Genomic DNA, 20,211 nt, shown 5'->3' on the forward strand with positions numbered 1-20,211 from the left:
TTGCAGTATTGAATTCTGCTTTTATTGCCAAGCACTTTATGTATTTGGCAAAGCTCATTTGAGCCAAACAGAAAATAATTAAATTGAATTGAATTTGCATTAAAGCAAATGGCGTTTGTATTGTTCTTCGCTTTGTTTGTTTTGCAATATTTAAACAAATTAAAGCTAAATTATTAATTATCATTGTGGTTGCATTAATGATGCCATTAATTATTCTGAAATGAATGGAATTTGTTTTGTGCACATTTAATTTCTTTTTCATTTTTCTCTGAAAAATAAAAGTTAAACAAATTGAGGTACTACACAATCAGTTTAAATTCTTAACAATTCTTAATTATAAATTTAATGTTTTAAATATATGATTTAAACATATAATACTGTTCGCGATTCGTCTGGTTTCAAGTGCAATTACAATATGATCAAAAACAATTGTGTAAACAATAAAAACTGAATATAAAACAACAAACAAAACCTCAACTGTAATAAGCAATGATTTCGTATCACGAAAAAATTAAAATATGAAAGGGTTCAACTAGAAAATACCCTGTACACAAAATCAAACTGTTTAAATTTGCATGAAATATGATTTTATTATACAAGCAATAAATATACGAGTACACAAACTTTCAAGATTTTGTTAAATATTTTTTTAATTCTTCACAGAATCTTTAAATATCTCATTTGTCCCCTATAATACTTTCAAAAATTTTTTATTTTTAAATAAATATAAATATAAATGAATATAAAAAACAAACGAGCGTAATGCTAAAGCACATATACTCGTGCACTTGGTATATAGTATATAGAATCCCAGGTTTATGCAAAACATATACACATACAACTAACTGAACTGTGCAAACCGAATCATGTTTGTTACTCTCAATCGGCTTGGCAACGCGTCACAAAATGCGATAAATTCTAATTGCGACACGAGGCAGCCACAGGCGGTGTTGACTGTGGGGAAATTGTTGTTCAATGACATAAGAACAGGGTTGTAGTGAGGCGGCAACAAGCGGTACACATGGCGTATGCTTAATCTCGGCTCGTGTCCAGGCAAATTGCAACTGGCGCGACAGACATTGCAGACTAGCCGGCACTTGTTGAAGGCTTAGAGACTTGGAGCCACCTCACTTGACACATATTTCCCCTATATGATATAACCAGTTTCAACCTGATGTGTTCATGTCAATCAATTGCTGCATTTCGCAATAGTTTTTTTTTTTGTCCGTACAACTTGCGTAATTGAAGTTAATAAAGCAGCTGCAAATTTTTTTATATCAATTGATGCGACTAAAACGATTTTGATTGGACTTCTGTGTGTGTGTGTGTGTGTGGGCGAATTTCAGACAATAGTAAAAAAAATAAGTATGTCAAGATTCCCATAAATCAAGCGACACAGATGATGTGAATAGTTCGCCAGCACTTTTTTCATAATCTTTGTGTATTGTTTTTCGTTAGCTTAACGCCCAGTAATTAGACAAAATCCCTTGAGGCAACTCCACAGCAGTCAAATATAACAATTTTGTAATACTCGTAATCACATTTGTATTTGTTTTGCGCTCGAAAGTAACGCTTGGTAATGATTTGAGTTTTCTCATTTTAAAAATGCAATCATTTTGTAATTCCCTGTGATAAATGTGTTTATTTAATTCAAATTTCGGAAATTGTTCAAATAAGCTGATATAAATAAATAAGGAGTACAATGCAAATGAAAAACACATTTTAATGGTTATAAATATTTAGAAATGGAAAAAACTACAGCTGATTTAATCAATAAAGTTCTTAGCTAATTTGTACTTGAACAAAATTAAATTGAATTGGACTTCAATTATAAGTAATTATCATTATTGAACGCAGAATGAAGACTATAATAATATATTTAATTAATATAGCCAAGTAAGTTCTAACAAAAATATATGATAAATAGTTTCAGAATGAACATGAGGCATTAGACTGTGTCTATTTATAAATACAACTGATAAAGAAATAAAGTTAAACACTTAAGTCATGAAATAATTTGTATTTATGACGCATACGTCGACTTGCACTTGAAAAATAAGAGATAAATTATAACATGAAACAAAATAAAGACGTAATGTAAACACCTTGATAATGGCAGATAATGAGTCTCTTACATAGTCCATGGTCACGGCATTAGTTGGGCACAGAAGAAGATCGACTGAAGTTAGTACTCAAAATGTCTACAAGTGGACATGGACATGGGCATGATTGATGCACATAAGTCCGGAATACTTTAACGCGCTTACAACGCACTCAAAAAAAAAAGAAGAAAAACACGAAAAAACAGAAACAAAATATACAAAAAGATAATTGAGCTGAGGAGCAGTCGAAATTGAACTGACTTAATGGGCACTTGAGAGCTCGCGGAAGTTGTGGATCCTCAGTTTGCCAAGTTATTGAACTTTGCTTATGAAGTTAACAGTCGGCCGGGCTAATTTTGTGCTCGAAAACTAAATACATACTCGTCTATATGAACTTAACATGCAAAAAATAAATATTTATTTGCAACTGTACACATACGTAACACTCGAATCGATCGTTGAAAAAGGTTAAGGGTGCACTGCAAATTCTTCGAATTCGCGAACATTAAACATTGATTTTTAATTTTATTTACGCCGAATAAACATCCGTTTGTAGGCAGCTGGTTTGAGATCTTATGATCTCAGACTCTTAAGCATAAAGAAATCATTTATATTATTATTGGGGGTTAGACAGCTTTAATGTCTGATAAGAGCTGTTTCAGCTTAAAAGTATCTCATGCAAGCAATTGCATACATGAAATAAATATAATCGCACTGTATTTGATAAGGGTAATCTTATCAAATAATTATGTATGAACTTGCATTATGATTTTGTGCAAAAAAAATAAAAAAAAAATATTTCCCAATAAAATTCTACATTGATTTACTCACAAATGAAAAATGAATAAATTTAAAATGTGTTGAATAGGCAGCAGAAATCATTTCACCGTTTACAATCCAGTAAAATGTTGTTTAAATTTAAGCTTTACTTAAAGAGTAGCTAAATTATTAAGAAACTACTGTTTATCTATATTGCATTAAAAGTTTTCCTATTTATGATCGGCTTGTGAACTCGAAACCCAATTTCGCTGTTGGGTAAAAAATTGCACAATCTGCTGGTTCAACGCGCTGTAGTAAAACATTTTGCACAAATTGCAAGAAATAAGTGTAGAATGACCAAATCATATTATCATTAGCTCAGCAAATATTTGCGATAACATTTTATGAGGCAGGGGGAGGCGATTTTTAAATATGTTCATACCAAATCGGTGCCAGAAATCGACAACTGACACCAAATAGGCCGAACAAAAGACGGACGACAACAAAAAGAATTTCAAAATGTATTAGGGCAAATAATACAACAATAAAAATAATAATAAAAATAATAATGATAAGGAAAGAGTATTGTGTGAATTGAACAATAAATAACAACAATCAGAGCTGGGCGATGATAATTGGTTTAGTTGTCATTTACAAAGAAGAAAAAAAAATATATAAAATTTCCTATAAATATTAAAAGTATAAAATGTTGCAAGTGTCAACATTTATAATTGTTGCTTTATACATTTTTGGATTCACACGGCAATGACGTGTTTAGACAAACTTAAAGTGATGATTTCGTAGACACTCCGCCCCGATGAGCTATTTGACGCTTTCATTAGCTTGAAATTAAATTGTCTTGTCAGTTTTTAATCTTCACAAATTAATTGCCATTTTTGCCAAGTTGGCTGACAATTGTTTCAAGTTTTGTACTTCAACTTTCTACAATTTTCACTTAAAGAAGCAGATACTGACAGAGAAACTTGTTCTGTCTTCAGATTTCGCCAATGAAAATGAAACCCACACACATCACAACATTGACAGACTTTACTTATCTGGCACGTGATTAACGAACATGGAGGAAAAATCGTCTAAAATCCTTAAAAAACCAAACGAAACGAACTCAAAGACGTGTAAATTTAGAAACTGGCATCATCATAAATTTCAAAATACATAAGCGACACGACAAAGTTCGAAATTAAATTAATGACAAAGATGCGCTTTCTTTCTCTTACTTTATACATACACATGAGTAGGCCTGCACTGCGAATGTGTGGGTTGTGTATATGTGTGAAGCTGTGTGCTTAAAGCCAATAACAATTAAATGCTTTGGAATTTGGATTGGTATGTGAGCTACACACGGAAGTCAACCAAAAGTGCATTAAGATATGGCAATATGTGCTATATTTAATTCTCATTTAGAGCGAGTGAGAGAAAATAAAGTTGAGATCAGAAAGATCTTATTCGACTGTAAGCTGTTTTTAGAACATAAAGATTATGAAAATATATTAGCGCATTATGATTTAGTTAATTGTGATAATATTATTCATATTACTATTTATACAGTAGCTTAGTTTGTTATTCATTTACGAGTATTAGGCTTATTTCAAACAACTGGAAATCCATCTGTAATACAAAAAGTTGCTCAATTATTATTAATCTATAATCTAACTACATTTTTTAAATTACTTTATAAAATCAGACAATGTCTATCTAATATTGATTAAGCTGTGCTTATTGACTCAAAAATGTCCCTTGTACAAAATTTTTTAATTAAGACAAATAATTAAAGCTTCATTACGAAAGCCATTAGATAGCATTTGAAGAGACTGAGAGGCGCTCTGATAATATTTCCATAGAATGTAGCCATGAAAGTGTACTATTTTGAATTGGGCTGACAGGTTGTTTAGCATATTAAATTGCTGTCACTTTGAATTGCTGACTGACGAGGTGATTTGCGAGAAATTAATAATGTAAATACTTGTACTATTTGAATGTAAATTGGAATATGTCAAACCGGCCCACTTGATTATAGGGTTTCTTTAAATAACGCATATTTATGTTAAATAATGCAACTATAATCGTGCTTAAATTGTTAATAAAAATCCAAAATTGTATAAAATTCACTTGAATTTTTTAGTTCACTCTTTATTATTTATAGCACTTCTCATATCTTCTCCGAGCTGTCTAAAAGTTGATGTAGCACCTCATAAATTTAACTGACTGTCTGCTTAGTGCAGCGCTGTTCTGATCAAAACTTTTGCTACCATAACTGACAACATAACTAATTATAAACAAATATGTGAAATGCGTAATTTGATTCGCTCAACACTTCACCTAGACTTGGGCGCCTGGCACCTGCCCCACCACTCAAGGGAGGCACCATTGTACCCAACACGTGTAGGGGAACTTCGCATATTTCTGTTCCTTTCGCTTTTGGCCATTCCATTTTAGCGTTTATTTCTGTAATTTTGTTAAAAGTTCTGCCATTTTCGTCAAATTGCTGTATTTGAGTTAAGTTTGCTCGTTGTTGTTTGTTAATATTTGTGCTAAAAGTTTGTCGCTAACTTGTTTGCCACAGCGGTTTGATTAATTTGTTTACTCATTGCTTGTTTGTTGTTATTATGTGTTTTTGGGGCGTTGTTTATCAAGTGGCGCGTGTCCAGTTAAACAACTCGACCATTTTAACATTTTGTTTTATTTACTCGCATTTTGAAAGAGAGGGAGATATAGAGATAGATGAGAGAAAGAGGTAAATGGCTTACAGAGCTTACTTTCGACTTCACTTCGTGGTTTTTGCTTTGGTTATTACGAGGCCATCGCCAAGAATAATAGCTTTTAGTCAAGAAATGGATATTCGCTCAGATTGTAAACTAAAAAAAATTTGTATATTTCAGAGTATTCAAATTATTAATTCAAATTTATATGAAAACAAATAGTATTCTATTTATTTCTACTAATGTACAAAAATTAAGCTTTATTCGTAATCAGCATATAATTAAACAATTTTCGCACTGTCAAAGAATAATTTTCCAGCTAACTTTTAACTCATTCCAAATTCATAACACTTTTGTCATACATAATAAAATCAGTTTCAGTCATTTCAACCACTTCGTATTATTTATTCGCACCCCCACGACGAGTGAGTGTGGGTAGCTTCATTTATTCAGCTTGATTGTATTCTGGGCAGGGCTGCAAATAATTGCCAAGACAAGTATGAACAAAGCTGCATTAATAAATAATAAACCCACGCCAAATTGTTGCAATCAACTGTCTAGTATAAATTAGGAGACCATATTGTCACCCCCAACTTCTAAACTATGCAAAATTTGTGACCTTAGTAGAAAAAGCTGGATAGTTATTTTAAGATAGATTTCCAAGACTTCTTTTGTATTTTAATATGTACTCCTTTCATAATACTTGTCTAAATTCATTTTAGATCATATTTTATAATAATTCTGTCTGTGGGTATTTGGTATTTTTCTTTCCTTCGCCTGGCTTTTACCTTGTTTGCTTAGCACACATAGCACAGAGAGCGGGCTGACGCGGCTCATCAGCTAATGTTTTCCGGCTTTGAAAATAAGCTTTATGCCCCTACGTATCCGTCTCTCGGTGGTGTCAATGCGAGACGACAAGTGCCCCCGTTTTTTATTTATTATTTATTTTGGATCCGCCGGACGGGTAAAATGCGGAAGCGCTTTAATTTGAAAATTCGCCAATGGCAACGACTAGTCTAGTTTTTTGTTTTTAGTTTTGGGCGACATTCCCACAACGGACAATTGAATTCGAAATGGTCTGGCTTGGGAGGAAGCTGCGGGCAGTTGTTGAAACTGGGGCGCAATTGCAACTGAAACAAGTAAAAACGCTACTCTCGATACCCTCGTATGCCCAGTATTCATATCATTGCAGCCGTTCATTTCAATTACCGTTAATAAAACAAAAATAAAAAACATAATAGGTTAAAAAAAGAGGAAACAAAAAATAATGAAAATGTTATGAATAAAAATAAGAAAAAATTATTTGGTTGATTTCATCCGATGATTTTCTTCAATTTTTGAAAAAGCGTTATCACCAAATTCGGTTGCTCTAGCTCCATTTGATCAAAAGTACGGACTGACATTGACATTGTCACAAACCCAATAGCCTGTGTACCCCTTGGATACTGGGCTGAACAGTTGTCTGCTGTTGGAGCACACAACGGCATTGAGAAGCTGCTGCTGGATCCGGAGAGTCGAAGGTGAGTGCATTACGCTGCAACCACAGCTGGAGGTTAACAGCCAGTTGTGGGTTTTTCCCCCACCGCTCACTCTTCCATCATATTCTCGCTGCGGTGGAAACTTAAGTGTCACAGCTGTGGATATTTCCCCTAGCTGCTCTGCTGCATTTGCCCAGCATTTTAAAATTTTGTAGACTTTTCAAAAATTGATTAAAGAATGTCGTTGGTCGTCGATGTGGTATGCATACCAAATGGAAACCTTGGCCCTGACTTGGATTTCTCAAACTGGATTCAAATACAGTCATTGTTCGGGCTTCCGTTGTTGTTATTGTACTTTGATTTTGGGGTAATTTTTTCCTGAAATTTTATTTGGAGCTAATAATATTTGTAAATTCGTTAGAGTTGTTTCAAGGGCGTATTGTGTTTGTCGGTGAAGTATATAAAAAAATTATCACGAAATCCACTACAATTGATTGTTAATGATAGTTATTAAACTTTAGACCATCGACAAAAAAGTGTTGATACCATCTGCTGTTACTTTCAGTCACTGTCATTTACAAAAAAAATAAAAATAATAATAGGTACATTCAAAAACACAATTTTCGTGACTAAACCATTTCGATATATAACCCAAATTGTCACTGAAATATCAGGCAAAAACTTGCACAACTTTGGGTAAAAAAAAGAGAGACAAACACTTTTTATGGTTGGTCTAATTTTGGCAAATTTCTTGGGGCCGCGACGCGACTGGCATGAAAACTAACTTGACACGCCACTGAAAGCGAAATTTTTAAGCTCCCAAAATGAAGTTTTCTTTGTGTACTGGACCAAAAAGGGCTTTAACCTTAAACACGACTGAAGAAAATTAATAATAACTCTTTGGCCAATGCCCTCGAAGATCCAACTATGAGTTCCCCAGCTTTAAATGTACTTATATTTAGTAACTTATCAAAGTCCAAATGTGTTTAAATTGCGGTCGAGCAACTATAGCTTTAGTCCTCACGAGTGAATGTTGGACGCTTGGTTTTCAAACAAGTTGTGGACACTTGAGACCGAGTGTTACGAACCAGCGTGAAAAGTGATTGAATTACAGTAGCCTCAAGCCGGAGGGGCTGAAGACAAGCCAGTCCGACGATATCTTTCGCTTGGTCACTCAATCTATTGGCTAGAACCACAACAGGTTTTAAGCGTAGTAAATTTGTGACCAGAATAGATGGAACTTTGAGCATCTAGAGAAAAGCCACAACGAGTTGATTGGCAGCTTATATCGTTGATTCATTATCACTACGATAATGTGAACAAAGTGACAATAAAATATAAAACCGAAAATTCTATTCAAAATTCTTTAAAAAGCTAATTAATATTGATATTCCTGCCATTATTTCATTACTATTTTTACAATTCGAACGCGAAAAAGTCATTATTCTTGCGCTGATTCCAAATCAGCATTCACTCGAGTCGTTAAGCACAGCTAACAACTCTCTGTCACGCCCCAATGAGACTCAAATGCCCCACTCAATGTGGCAGTCAGTGGCAGAACCTAATTAAAAGACACGAGAGCAGCGCAAAATCCCCAACCAAACAACAAATACTTGGAAAAACAATGAGCAACGACGTGCGCATACTTATACAACATACTGTGTATACTTATGTACAGAAGATGCAACGCAACGTCCTTGAGTTGCATCTGGCGAGGGGTGTTTAATAATTATGTGGCCTTAGCATTACAAGTTTACTTCCACGCCTGAAATTTCCTCAGGCAAAGCGAGCCAAGCAAATTAATAAAACCCCATTGAAACTCATAAATTACTTTTCCTAAAAATATAAAAATATTGGGCTAAAAATATATATTATCAGTTATTGCAATTATTTTAATTTATTTTTGTTTTGCTTTATCCCGTAAGGGAAGCAGGCAAGCAGGGAATTATTGCTCACTCCAGGAAGAAAATAGTATATTGGTGTTTAAAAAAAAGAAAATGATATGATAAACAAAACACTCAAGAACTGTTTAGCTTGTAAGTAGAAAGTCAAAGAAAATATACAAGCTTTAAAAAACCCCTGAAATACCTGAGCATTTTTAAATTGTTAATTATAAATAAAAAAAAGTGTATGAGCACGTACAATCCTTTCTATTTAGCCAAGGTATTACATAAATATATATACGAATACACATTTAAGCTTATAAATTTGTACAAACTCTAATGACACGTCCCGTCGTCCACTGCCCAACCACCCCCTTTGTGTCACTCCATCAACTGACAACCGCTTGATGTGAAAAAGCAACACGAACCGAGTTAAGAGAATGCAATATCAAATGACATCTCCACGACATACACCTAGAGCCCATCCTCCCTAGCTCTGCTGCTTCGCCTCCCTTTAAGCAACCCCTCCCTGAAAAGGAACAGTTGAAGATGTAAATTATCTTTAAATTCGACACACTTTTCGACCCTGAATTTATTTTGTAAGTCTTATATCTTTGCGGCTTGTTGACCGGTTCAGTGCTTTTGAGTTGCTGTAAGCAAAAATATATATATATATAAAAAGCTGCTTGAGTCAAGTGGTCGAGTAGGTTTTAAGTTTTCGGAGATTGTTTTGATTTGATACTTTGGACAACGTTTTACGTTTGCTAGAGTGTCTTTAATCAAATTTGCCAAAAAACTATATAAAAATTAAGATATGTATGTAAATCTAAAGATCTATCTATCTGATGGATTAACAAACTTGAAAAAAATTAGAGGAAACATTTGCGTAATTTAAATTAAGATCACGTAATGTTAAGTTGCTTTTTACGCTTCAAGAAACAAATATTGGGCAATAGAAGAATAACCTCCAAACTAGCAACAGCTGCCACAACTAAGTACAACAACAACAAGAAAGAACCGCTAAACATTTGCCACAACAAACCGCACAAAACGGAGGCAAAACAAAAGGCAGGCGGAACTTGTTTCCGAGCCCAAACGAACACACAGACAGTAGACAACAACGAATTCTCTCACATTTAAAACGGCAAAAGACTTAAGGTAAACACACACACAGACGAACTGACTCAGAAGCTGCTTTGGTATTGTAATTTCCTATAGTGCTGTTGGGGCGACAGTCGCCTCATTAACGGCAAACCCCAAACAGCTACAATGACAAACAAACATACATATGCACACACAAATACATACAACAAAGAACTATGTCTGCGACCCAGTGACGTCTTCTAAATGACGTCGCAATGTTGTCATCGCAGCGTGTGTGTTTGTGTGTTGTATGCATCTAATTTCAACAACACACACAGCGCCTTGACCTCTGCACATTCCCAGCGCAAAATTCTGTTAAGACAATGTTGTTAGCAGTGCCCTGTTAAAATTGAAACCTAGAAATAGATTGTGAGTAACACTTCAGTTCTTCCGCGATATTTTACAGAAGCAACCGTTAATAAATATAAATTCAATAACCTAAATAAGGTTTGTACCTGCTGTCTATATACAAAACTGTAAATCCAGACACCTTTTTACTGACAGAGTATTTATTATTTTGGTAATAAACTAATTGAAATTAACTGTCTTGAGTCTTTACAGCTGTTTTATCGACATCAGAAAATAATCTACTTTTAATTTAATAATTTTATTAGGGTTGAATTTCCTATTCTTAATCTTAAAACCAATTAAAATATTAGCATCACAATTAAAATAAAAAGCTAAAAAAAATTTAATACTTCTAAAAATATTATATTTTCATCTCAAAGCATTTTTAACATCAAAGCTTACTATACTCATTTAAAATAATTATTCATATAATAACGTCATAAACTGGTGAAGCTTCTTTAAAATCGTAAAGACATTGAATATATTGAACGAATCAATTAAGTCTAGTTGAAATAAAAAAAAAAAACGGAAAAACCATTCTAAACTTGGAATCTATTATTTTATTACGGACTGATATATAAAGTTTTTGGCGGCTTTTTAAACACACGCCAAACATACTAATTTATATATATTTGCCGTTTAAAATTTGAAATTCATATGTTTTGTTGTCGTTTCGGTACGTTTTCGGTGCTTGTGCACTCAGATAAACCTGTTTTTTACTTTTTTTTTCAGCGCCTTTGCTCTATTTAAGTTGAGGGCTTTAAGACGCATTTATTAAGTTCGGCTTTTTGTTTCTTTTTCTGTTTTCATTAGCAACTTGAAGTCAATTTGCATGCGAAACATTTTTGCTGTCGTCCATAAATAACACTGTAGTAAATATCATTGTTAATTTTTTATTACTCAAGGTCGTTATTGGGACGCATGACTTATCTACTGGACGGGCTTATCTCTGGGACTCCTCAGGTCTAGCTGCCTATCACTCTGCTGTCCAGTTGGCAAATTTGTCGAAAATTTATAATTATTGTATTTACGAAATGGTATAATCCGAAGCATTTATCTATGGTTGTCTGTATGATGGCTTATCAACTCAAGGGGCTTATCATTGATACATTTCTTTCTTTCTTTTTCCTCTTCAGTTGGAAAAATTTCACAAAAATTCGCTTTATTGTACGAGCCAACGTATTCTTATCATCGGAAACTGTTATCTATTGTTTATCTGTACCAAGGAACTGTAATAAATTTAATGGTGTACAGTGTTAATAGATTGTTATATTGTGCTATTATTAATTTGTTTTATTTTCACTTGTCTTTCTGCCCCCTTAATGACATTTTCTAGGTACTCTTATCGTGGCCTATCGTATTATTGTAAAAATGAAGTTCCTTCTTAGAATTTCGATGCCAGATATGGAGTTTACTTCGAAACTCATTGAGTGCAATTTATTTAAAGGGAACTCCCGATAACAATGTGAATGATATGGTCGTAAATATACAGTATGCCAATTAATTCTTATAACATGTTTAAAAATATTTCTTAGTTATTTCTTATTTTTTTATAGTTTCTTATGACTTAAGAAAAAAAATTTATAATCCATTTCTATTTCTAAAAATAAAAAACAAATCTGTAACATAATGCATATAAATAAGAAAAAATATATTAAGCTTCTTCGATTCTCAACTATTAATAATCCTTATCAATAAAATGAGAAAAAAGAAAAGAAAAGAGTACAGAACATAAGCAGGGCTGACAACATTTACATAATAGGGAGGTTCCGCTTGCCGGAACCCCTCCCCACACGGACTTCAGCCAAGCGTAAAGCGGCCCACGAATAAAGAATCAGCAAAGTTCTCTCGCATTTTTTTTTAATCAGCAAGAAGCTAAAAATAAAAAACAACAAAAAGTTGCCAGCAAACGAAATTATGAATGAAAAGCAGCCAGCGTAAGAGGGTTGGAAAGGAAAATGGGAAGGTGAAAAAGATGATGGAAAGAGTAAAAAAGTGAGGGCGGCTGCCAAGCAAACGATTTATTGAGAGAATGGAGACTGTAGTGTCTGGAGAATGTGGAAAGTGTAGAGTGCCAAGCCCACGCCTTGTAGTGCTATGTAAATAATTTCAAGTTAGCGCCCTCTGACTTGACGGAGTTGAAGAATGTTTTGAGTCGCATTTTTCAGCAATTTTTTTGACCCAAAAAAATAAAGTAGGCAGGCAAACAATTGATTTTTCTAGACCTTACACAATGGTCACTCGCATGACGCGTGCCCATGAGAATACATGTTTACCACCTGTCCTGGCCAAAATGACGGGAAACAAGCCAACCATGTCGAACTGCCCTCCCTCAGCATATGGAAAGCCAACAGTTTTCCAGTTTGGTTTCCGAGAAAAATTCATGAAGGCGTGCAGCGCACGCGACCAAAAACAAACTAATTTGTGCTTTAACATCGACAAGCAAGTGTAAAATCAATAAGTTGTTTGTGCCCAGTCCCAGTCCCTCGTCCTCCTCTTTCTCCTCCTCTTCTTTCTTCCACTCACCCTTGGCTGACAGGAAAATGCCAGTGACTCTTGTCCAAGCCAACAAATGTGTAACACTCATGCGGAAGTCGGAAACGCTTTTCTCATGCCAAGATGATGAAAACTGGGCCCAAGTGTGCGTAACTAACAGTCTACAGATAAAAGTGTGTAAATGCCTCAGCTAATCATTATAATGATGATGATGATGTTGGCAAGAAAAGTGTTTGTTCAAATTGAGATTAATAACATGTTGTGTGAGAAAGATCAAATCTAAGATCAGAGACTAACACTAATCTGTGAAAGGATTCTCCAGATTATCTATTAAAATTCTGTACAAAAAAATCAGAAGTTAAACCTTATTATCAAAATTACAGTCGATTATTCATAAAATTCTACACAATGTTCTGATTTTGCAGCAGTATTTCTAAAATCAGTTCAACATTACTAATAAAACCCTCTTATAAATTTATACTTCACTAAAATCAGAAATTGACACTAATCTGAGAAAGCAGTATTATTTATTAAAAAGCTTCACATTCTGCTGATACTTATTGTACCAGTACTTTACATAGAACCGTCCGCTTAAGGATTATTTTTTATTGGTTAGTTATAAAACATTCAGAATGTAAGCCTCATTATCATTTTATACTTCATTAGATTCATCCACAGAAATGCTGATGCTCAAATTCACTTTTTGGGAGATGTGAAATAAAAAGCTTTGGAAAAAATGCAAAAAAAAACCCTTTTCAAATAAACTGAGCTGCAGGCTGCGCAACTGAGCCTGAAATAACGCATCCAATTTGTTGCTTGATTTATTTTCATTTAAATTTTTCCACTTGAAAATGTTGCCAAGTGCAGGCGGTAATCAAATCAGCGTCAATGACGTTAAAGCGACGTCCGTGATTTGATTTGGGCTAAATGGGTTGAAGGTTGCATGGTTGCCCATAATGAGGATGCATTCAATTAAATTGAAATTTTCACTTGGATCACCTACAGTAATAATAAATGAGTTGCTCCTCTAGCTTCATTTAAGAGAGTTGAACTCTTATCTAACGGCAAAAGTAACCTTTGTTTTGCTTTCTTTTGTCCCCTTGTCTAGTTCTCTTTGTTGTTACTGCCGGAAGAGATCAATTTGTGGGCCTGGCCGGCAGCTTGCGCAATTTAATTGTCTAATTGCAGTCGCAGCTACAGTTATAGCTAGAGATATAGATACAGATACAGATGCAGATGCAAGTACAAAGCTCGTAATGTTAAAAGTCTGTCTAGGGGGTTTAGTGTGGCACACAGTCCAATTCTCAGGGCTAGCAGTTCAACCAGGCATAAGGAGCGAATAAACAGCCAACAGAGAGATACAGAGAAAGAGAAAAACAGAGAGGCAGAGAAAGGGAGAACAGAGCAGTGAACTTGCTGAACAAGTTGAACAAGATTTTACAAAAATGATTTGAATGGCGCTTAGAAGACGAACGAATTTTCTGTTCATTCCTCAATGTACACAAATATCTATAAAAAAACACATATATACCAATGAATCAATGTATCTGTATCTGTACCTTTATCTTAATTTCGTATCTGAATTCTGCGCAATTCAAGTTCAAAGCGTTCTCGTCACCAGCTGACAGAAGATTTGCGTTCGTTCATCTGTTTATGCAAACTGAGTAAATATCTATAAATTTTCTAAGTATTGAAACATAAACTTACTATGTATAATTGATTCATTTCTATAGAAATTTCGCTGGCTATTTGCCTTCTTGCATTTAAATTAACAAAAGAAAATGAGTAAAATTTAATATCAAAATTAAAATTGTATTATTTATATTCTATTTGATTCAGACCGATAAACAATGTGAAGTGCAAAATGTGTGGGGTAAAAACTGAATTGTTAAAAGTATTTCACAATTGTTAAATGCGAAAATGTCAATTCGATAAATATAAAGCTATATTTACGCTTAAAACAACTTAATTTTCAAATTATTCATGATTCATTTAACTAATACAATTTTAAGGTGTATTTCAGATGTTTACAAACAAATATAAAATTCCAAAGTAAGTTGCTTTGCACTAGAGTTAATATTTCAAGAATGTTTTTAGCTCACCTCGCAAATGATAAATTGCAAATCGTTGACGTCTCTCGTTGTGGGCGCTGAGTCGATGTCACAAGCAGCTGTTGAAGCGGCCAAGAACGAACGCATACGAACAACAATTTTTATATTAAAACACTATTTGCACTAACAAACATTGCGCGGCACAAACTGCAAAATTCAGTAAAACAAAAAAGCAATGAGATAAAATACCAAAAGCAGCAAAAACAACAATACCAACAACAACAGCAGCAATAACAGAAGCAGAGCAGCAGCAGCGACTATTCTCTCACTGAGCACAAAAATCGAACATTGAAGGTGCTGCTGCCTCTCACACATACAATGACAAAAGTGACAGGGCGTCGTACTTAGCACTGTTATTGTTGTTGTGGATTTTGCCTATGCGAATATTTTGGTTTCAATTTAATTATTGCAATTAAGTTAAGAGCACTATAATTTTAAAATGTACTACATATATACATTTAATATTGCTGCTGTTTCAGGTTTGTTTTTCATTTTTCACTTTTTTACACAACATGTTTGCTCAAAGTGGTGAACACCCCCCGCAAACCCACAGCACTCACTATGTCTATAAAATGCGACGGAATTGTTGTAAACATTTTGTTATTGTACAATTTATTGCAAGTGACTGCGTCTCTCTCTAAATTTCAGCACTTTAATTAACATTTTTGTGGTGAAAAGACGCTTCACACACACTATACACACACAAAGAAGTCACACATACACATACACATGTACACACGATGCTGCTTCTGAGAGCAGTTATTGTTGTTGCTTTGCAAACGATGGACGCTCACGTCGAATAATTTATACACACACTCATATATTTAAGCTTCTTTTTGTTTAATTGAGCGCGTGTGTTTTGGTTTTATTGTACAATTCTATTTATTTTCAGCAAAACACCATGAAATTAAGCTACAGAAAGCGCCACCCACGACCGAAAGCAGCAACTGCTGAGCGACTGATTTGAGCAATTTTAAATACGAAAATTTCTTCTTTTTTGTACTGATATCTGTTTGTCATTTTATTTATTTAAATCAAGTTAAATCACGTATATACACACTTACATTATGCTAATTTTAACGAACACAAAACACGACTTTACCGTTCGCTTGTAAGATTGTTAATGTTAACATTTTATGTTAATTCTCTTTGATGTAGAGTACACTAATGTTATACTCAAATGGGCATGTTAAATATCTACGAATAATTGTGCTGCTAACTGCAGAAAACTGTCAAGCAAAATAAGGTAGCACTGAATATACATGCCAAATATAAGGACCTGCACTAGGATGCATGTCAAAAATAATAAACAACTATTAAGTATTCTTTTAGTTACATTACATTAAGCGACTATTACTATACGGAATGTCAGCGCTGCGTACTCGTCTCATCTGTTAAAACTTGATTGGGAACAATTCTTTTAACACTATGTTAAAGCTCAAAATGGAAATGCTATGCTCAACACGAAGTTGGCTGCACAACCACTGTTGCCAACTTAGCTATTTTATAGCTAAATCTGGTAGTTTTTAGAGTTCGTTTGTTAGAAAAGTTTCAAAATTGCTATTAGCTGGAAATCTCGGTATTTCATATATATATTCAGATAAGATTCGCAAAAAATATTTTAGGTCGAGCTGTGCAAAAGTGCCGTAATAAAAAATTTACAAATCTAGACAGAAACAGCTATTGTTCTTCCTTAAAACTTGGCAGCACTGGTGTGGAAGGCTGCCACTTTGCGTAATTTCCCAAACTGGCAAATTGTAGTATTTAATTACCTTTATTTAAAGATAGAATTTTTTGCAGAATTTTTTTTACAATTTTGTCAATATTTTCTTTTGGAATTTAATTTTGTGACTTCTCTCCCCTTGGGATGACGAGCTTCAAACCTTCATTAAAATGCTATCCTTAAATTTATCTTATTTCAATTTTAAAATTTAAGTCAAATTTTTAATTTATTTCAAAGTTATTGCATTTTGAAAATTGCATTACAATAAATTTAAATTTTCCAGTGTGGCCACACGCGACCAAGAACGCGTTCTAATTAATTCAGTATTTACAATTACTAGATGTTCTGGTATATTTTAGGTATAAAATTTAACGAAGTTACTCCTCATTGGCAATTTGCTCCTCACTTAACATCTGCAAGCGCACGCAGTTAAATTTTTTTTTAGTTTTCTTAAGCAATAATTGCCGAATGGCTGATGCTAAGAAAGTTGGCTAGTATTTTATCTATTCTACATCGCAGTTTTAGCTATTAAAATTTGAAATTTAGAATTAATAAGCAAAAAGACTGAAGTTAATTACACTATTTTATTAGATATATCAATATGATAAGTTTATAAGTCATAACCCACGTCATGAACTGTGGCGCCATCTTTTGTCTGTGTCGCGAAAAAATACTCCACCTATTTATGATATCTCTTTACGTTGAAAGGTTGTCGGAACATAAGCTTGCAGCTTTTGTGTAACAGTGCGGCAAGCTTTTAGGAAAAAAAGCTGTTTCTGGCTGGAAAGCATCCAAAATATAGCTGAAAAATATTTAAAATAGCCAGATTTCGGCTAATGGCATTTTTTGAATTTTTTTTAGTAAACAGAATTTAACAACTGCCAGAACAAGCTATAAAATAGCTAAGTTGGCAACAGAGATCAGCCTTAAAATTCAAAATCAAAGTAAGCCATGAAATTAAATCTTCGTCGTTCTGGGCAAGTACCCAAGTACAATACAAATAATATACATTCATATTTTTAGACTTGTCCAGTAAACATCTCAATATAATTTTTGTACTTTTGTGATTTTTCGGAAATGTGAGACATGAAATTTAAATTTTTAAAATTTACAAATAATATTTTTATTCTTTTTCGATAAAGGTTGAAGTGTTTCCTGTAACGAGAGAACTTAATTGGAAACAAATTTCACAAGATTTCTGAAAAACGATAAAGTCATCTCAATTTGTACCTATTTCTGTGAAGAACAAACTCTACTGTAATTATCCGCTGTTGTTGCTGACATATATGCAATATAATATTATCTAAGTTCTGTTCTTTAGTCTATTCCTTTTAACATGTGCTACCCGTGCTACTCGTGCTGTGGACCCTGCGGACCCTGTGGATCCTGGTGTGGACCATGTGGAGGTTGTGGACCATGTGGTGGCTGTGGACCATGTGGTGGCTGTGGACCATGTGGTGGCTGTGGACCTTGTGGTGGCTGTGGACCATGCTGTGGAGGCTGTGGACCGTGCTGTTAGCATCTTCAGAACGATCTAGATACACCACAAATAGTAGTACATATAAAATAACAATTTTGTAAATTTATATATGTATCATTAAATGCTATCAAGTCTTAAAATGAGTGTTTAATTAAACTGTTTCATATACCCTTTACTTCGGGCTACTGTAAATGCTGTTATATTACATTTTTCTTAGATATATGAATTTTCAGGGTAAAGCGCTAGTTACACTCGAAGCGGAATAAAACTAATCTAGCCCTTAATGGAAACAGGCAACGAAGCAGTTTCTGTAGTTTGTAGAGAAGGAATACAGATCGAATCAATCCATTTTGAACAAAATTTTTGTATAAAATGAATACATGGGTCGTCACACCAAAACTATGCGCGTTCAGGGATTTGTGGGATGTAATACCTTTACTACAAAAAAAAGCATAATTCTCCGTTTTCATACTTACCTCGAAAATTCATATTTCAACTTGAATACAGATCGAATAGTCAATGCGACACAAGTGTGCATTATTTATTGGTCGAACTAAATTATAAGACTAAAAGAGCCTATTTTTTTTTTATATGGTTCCCAACTACTCATGCTAAATATATAATTTTTGTAGACTATTTATTTGTCATTAATTTACATATTACTTGTAGTACCAATTGTGTCAGAGTACCTAGATTTCGTTCTAAAGAAGTTCCTAAATGAAGTTTTCAGCTCCGCCTATATAGGGTCCACATCCAGCAGAAGGTCCAAAGTTAGCACAGCTCGGGTAGCAAGGATTACAGTTTGGGGAGCAGCAGAATCCACGGGGAGCGAAGGTCCCGTAGGGTGGGTAGCACATTTTGACTAAAGACTGGAGGATTATAATAGAGGATATCGAAAGTAAAAGAATAATTATTTACTGGAATAGAAGCTTCTTCACGGAAATAGTTACTAAGCGGGATGTTGGTGATGGCTTCGATTTAGTATTCTCCTTACAGAAAGCAATGCAACCTATTTTAAAATGATTAAGAAAATAATATTTAATAGAAAATATTTAATTTTTCTGGGGTTTTCTTACAATCCCGACAAAATTTGGAGATGTTCACTTGACAAGCCTTGATTGTTGAATGTGAAAATATTTGTTATCGGGCCACATATTCGTTTACTTACCGGGTAACTAGATGTTCGCTAGCCGCATAACGTTGTTCCCACTGACGAACTGTTGGCCAACAGCAATATGGCCCACAGCAGGGACGGCAGCATGGGTAGCACATGGTGATAATTTTTGGGAGCCTTCAGAAACATAAGAGGAAACGAAAAAGAAAATTTAAGTAGAGAGAGAAGTAAGGGATGGAGAATAAAAGAAGCAGGACTATCATTCTCTTACTTGTTCTGGAACTTCTTCACGGAAATAGGTACTATATGCGGTGATTCTTTCTGTCAGGAAACTTGCAGATATTATTTCGAATTCCTGGACCCCAATTGTGGAAATATTTCTTGTTAAAGGAAACACTTTAACCTATGGACATAATTATTATAAAATTTCAAATATTTCATGTTTTTTTTTAACTTACATTTCTGAAAAAGGGTTCACAACAAGTACACAAATAATGTTTAGATGTTCTCTAGACAATCCTAAAAAGTCGAATGTCTAATATTTATATTTGGAACACAACGTATTCAAACGTTTTTAATTCGAAATTTCAGTGCCTACTTTGACTTGTTACAATCAATTTTATTTGAGACCCAGTAAGTCCCCTATTTGGTACATATAAATTAAATTTTGCGCATTTCAATCCATTTTGAAAATTGCTTTTATAGATCTATGTAAAATACCAATATGGATTTTTTTTTGTATTCGTCGTTATTTCCGTTTAATTGGTTTTATAATATTCAATCCCTTATATTAAAATAAATAAATATAATTTTTGCTAATAAATCTTATACATTTATTAAATGTGTAAATGAATACA

The 20,211-nt window shown here is 33.9% G+C and overlaps 1 protein-coding gene and 2 long non-coding RNA genes across 11 annotated transcripts in view; 1 reads left to right on the forward strand and 2 right to left on the reverse strand.

The window, feature by feature from the left end:
- LOC117781991 (protein FAM102B) overlaps positions 1-16,182 on the reverse strand; it is a 43,305-nt gene extending 27,123 nt beyond the window's left edge. For 4 of the 7 annotated variants that reach the window (XM_034618895.1, XM_034618894.1, XM_034618889.1 and 1 more), the window contains exons 1-2: positions 16,102-16,182; positions 15,029-15,184 (exon numbers count right to left, since the gene is read on the reverse strand). The gene's annotated coding sequence lies outside the window, so the exon portion shown is untranslated. The remainder of the gene's footprint in view (positions 1-15,028; positions 15,185-16,101) is intronic. The other 3 variants (XM_034618891.1, XM_034618893.1, XM_034618892.1) reach the window with 3 other exon arrangements.
- A 1,587-nt stretch (positions 16,183-17,769) lies between these two features.
- On the forward strand, positions 17,770-18,371 carry LOC117780679. The gene is made up of 3 exons (XR_004617101.1): positions 17,770-17,839; positions 17,903-18,017; positions 18,082-18,371. It is a non-coding gene; the product is annotated as an uncharacterized LOC117780679 (long non-coding RNA).
- Positions 18,372-18,857: 486 nt separating this feature from the next.
- On the reverse strand, positions 18,858-19,881 carry LOC117780472. 3 transcript variants are annotated; one of them, XR_004617085.1, is made up of 6 exons: positions 19,813-19,881; positions 19,626-19,757; positions 19,409-19,531; positions 19,317-19,353; positions 19,159-19,249; positions 18,858-19,102 (listed from the first exon to the last, which is right to left on the reverse strand). It is a non-coding gene; the product is annotated as an uncharacterized LOC117780472 (long non-coding RNA). The 3 variants fall into 3 exon arrangements; XR_004617083.1 differs by lacking the exon at positions 19,317-19,353; XR_004617084.1 differs by lacking the exon at positions 19,317-19,353 and having other exon boundaries at positions 18,858-19,109.
- Between the last annotated feature and the right edge of the window lie 330 nt (positions 19,882-20,211).

This window comes from Drosophila innubila, assembly GCF_004354385.1.
Source record: "Drosophila innubila isolate TH190305 chromosome 2L unlocalized genomic scaffold, UK_Dinn_1.0 4_B_2L, whole genome shotgun sequence".
NCBI classification, from domain to species: domain Eukaryota; kingdom Metazoa; phylum Arthropoda; class Insecta; order Diptera; family Drosophilidae; genus Drosophila; species Drosophila innubila.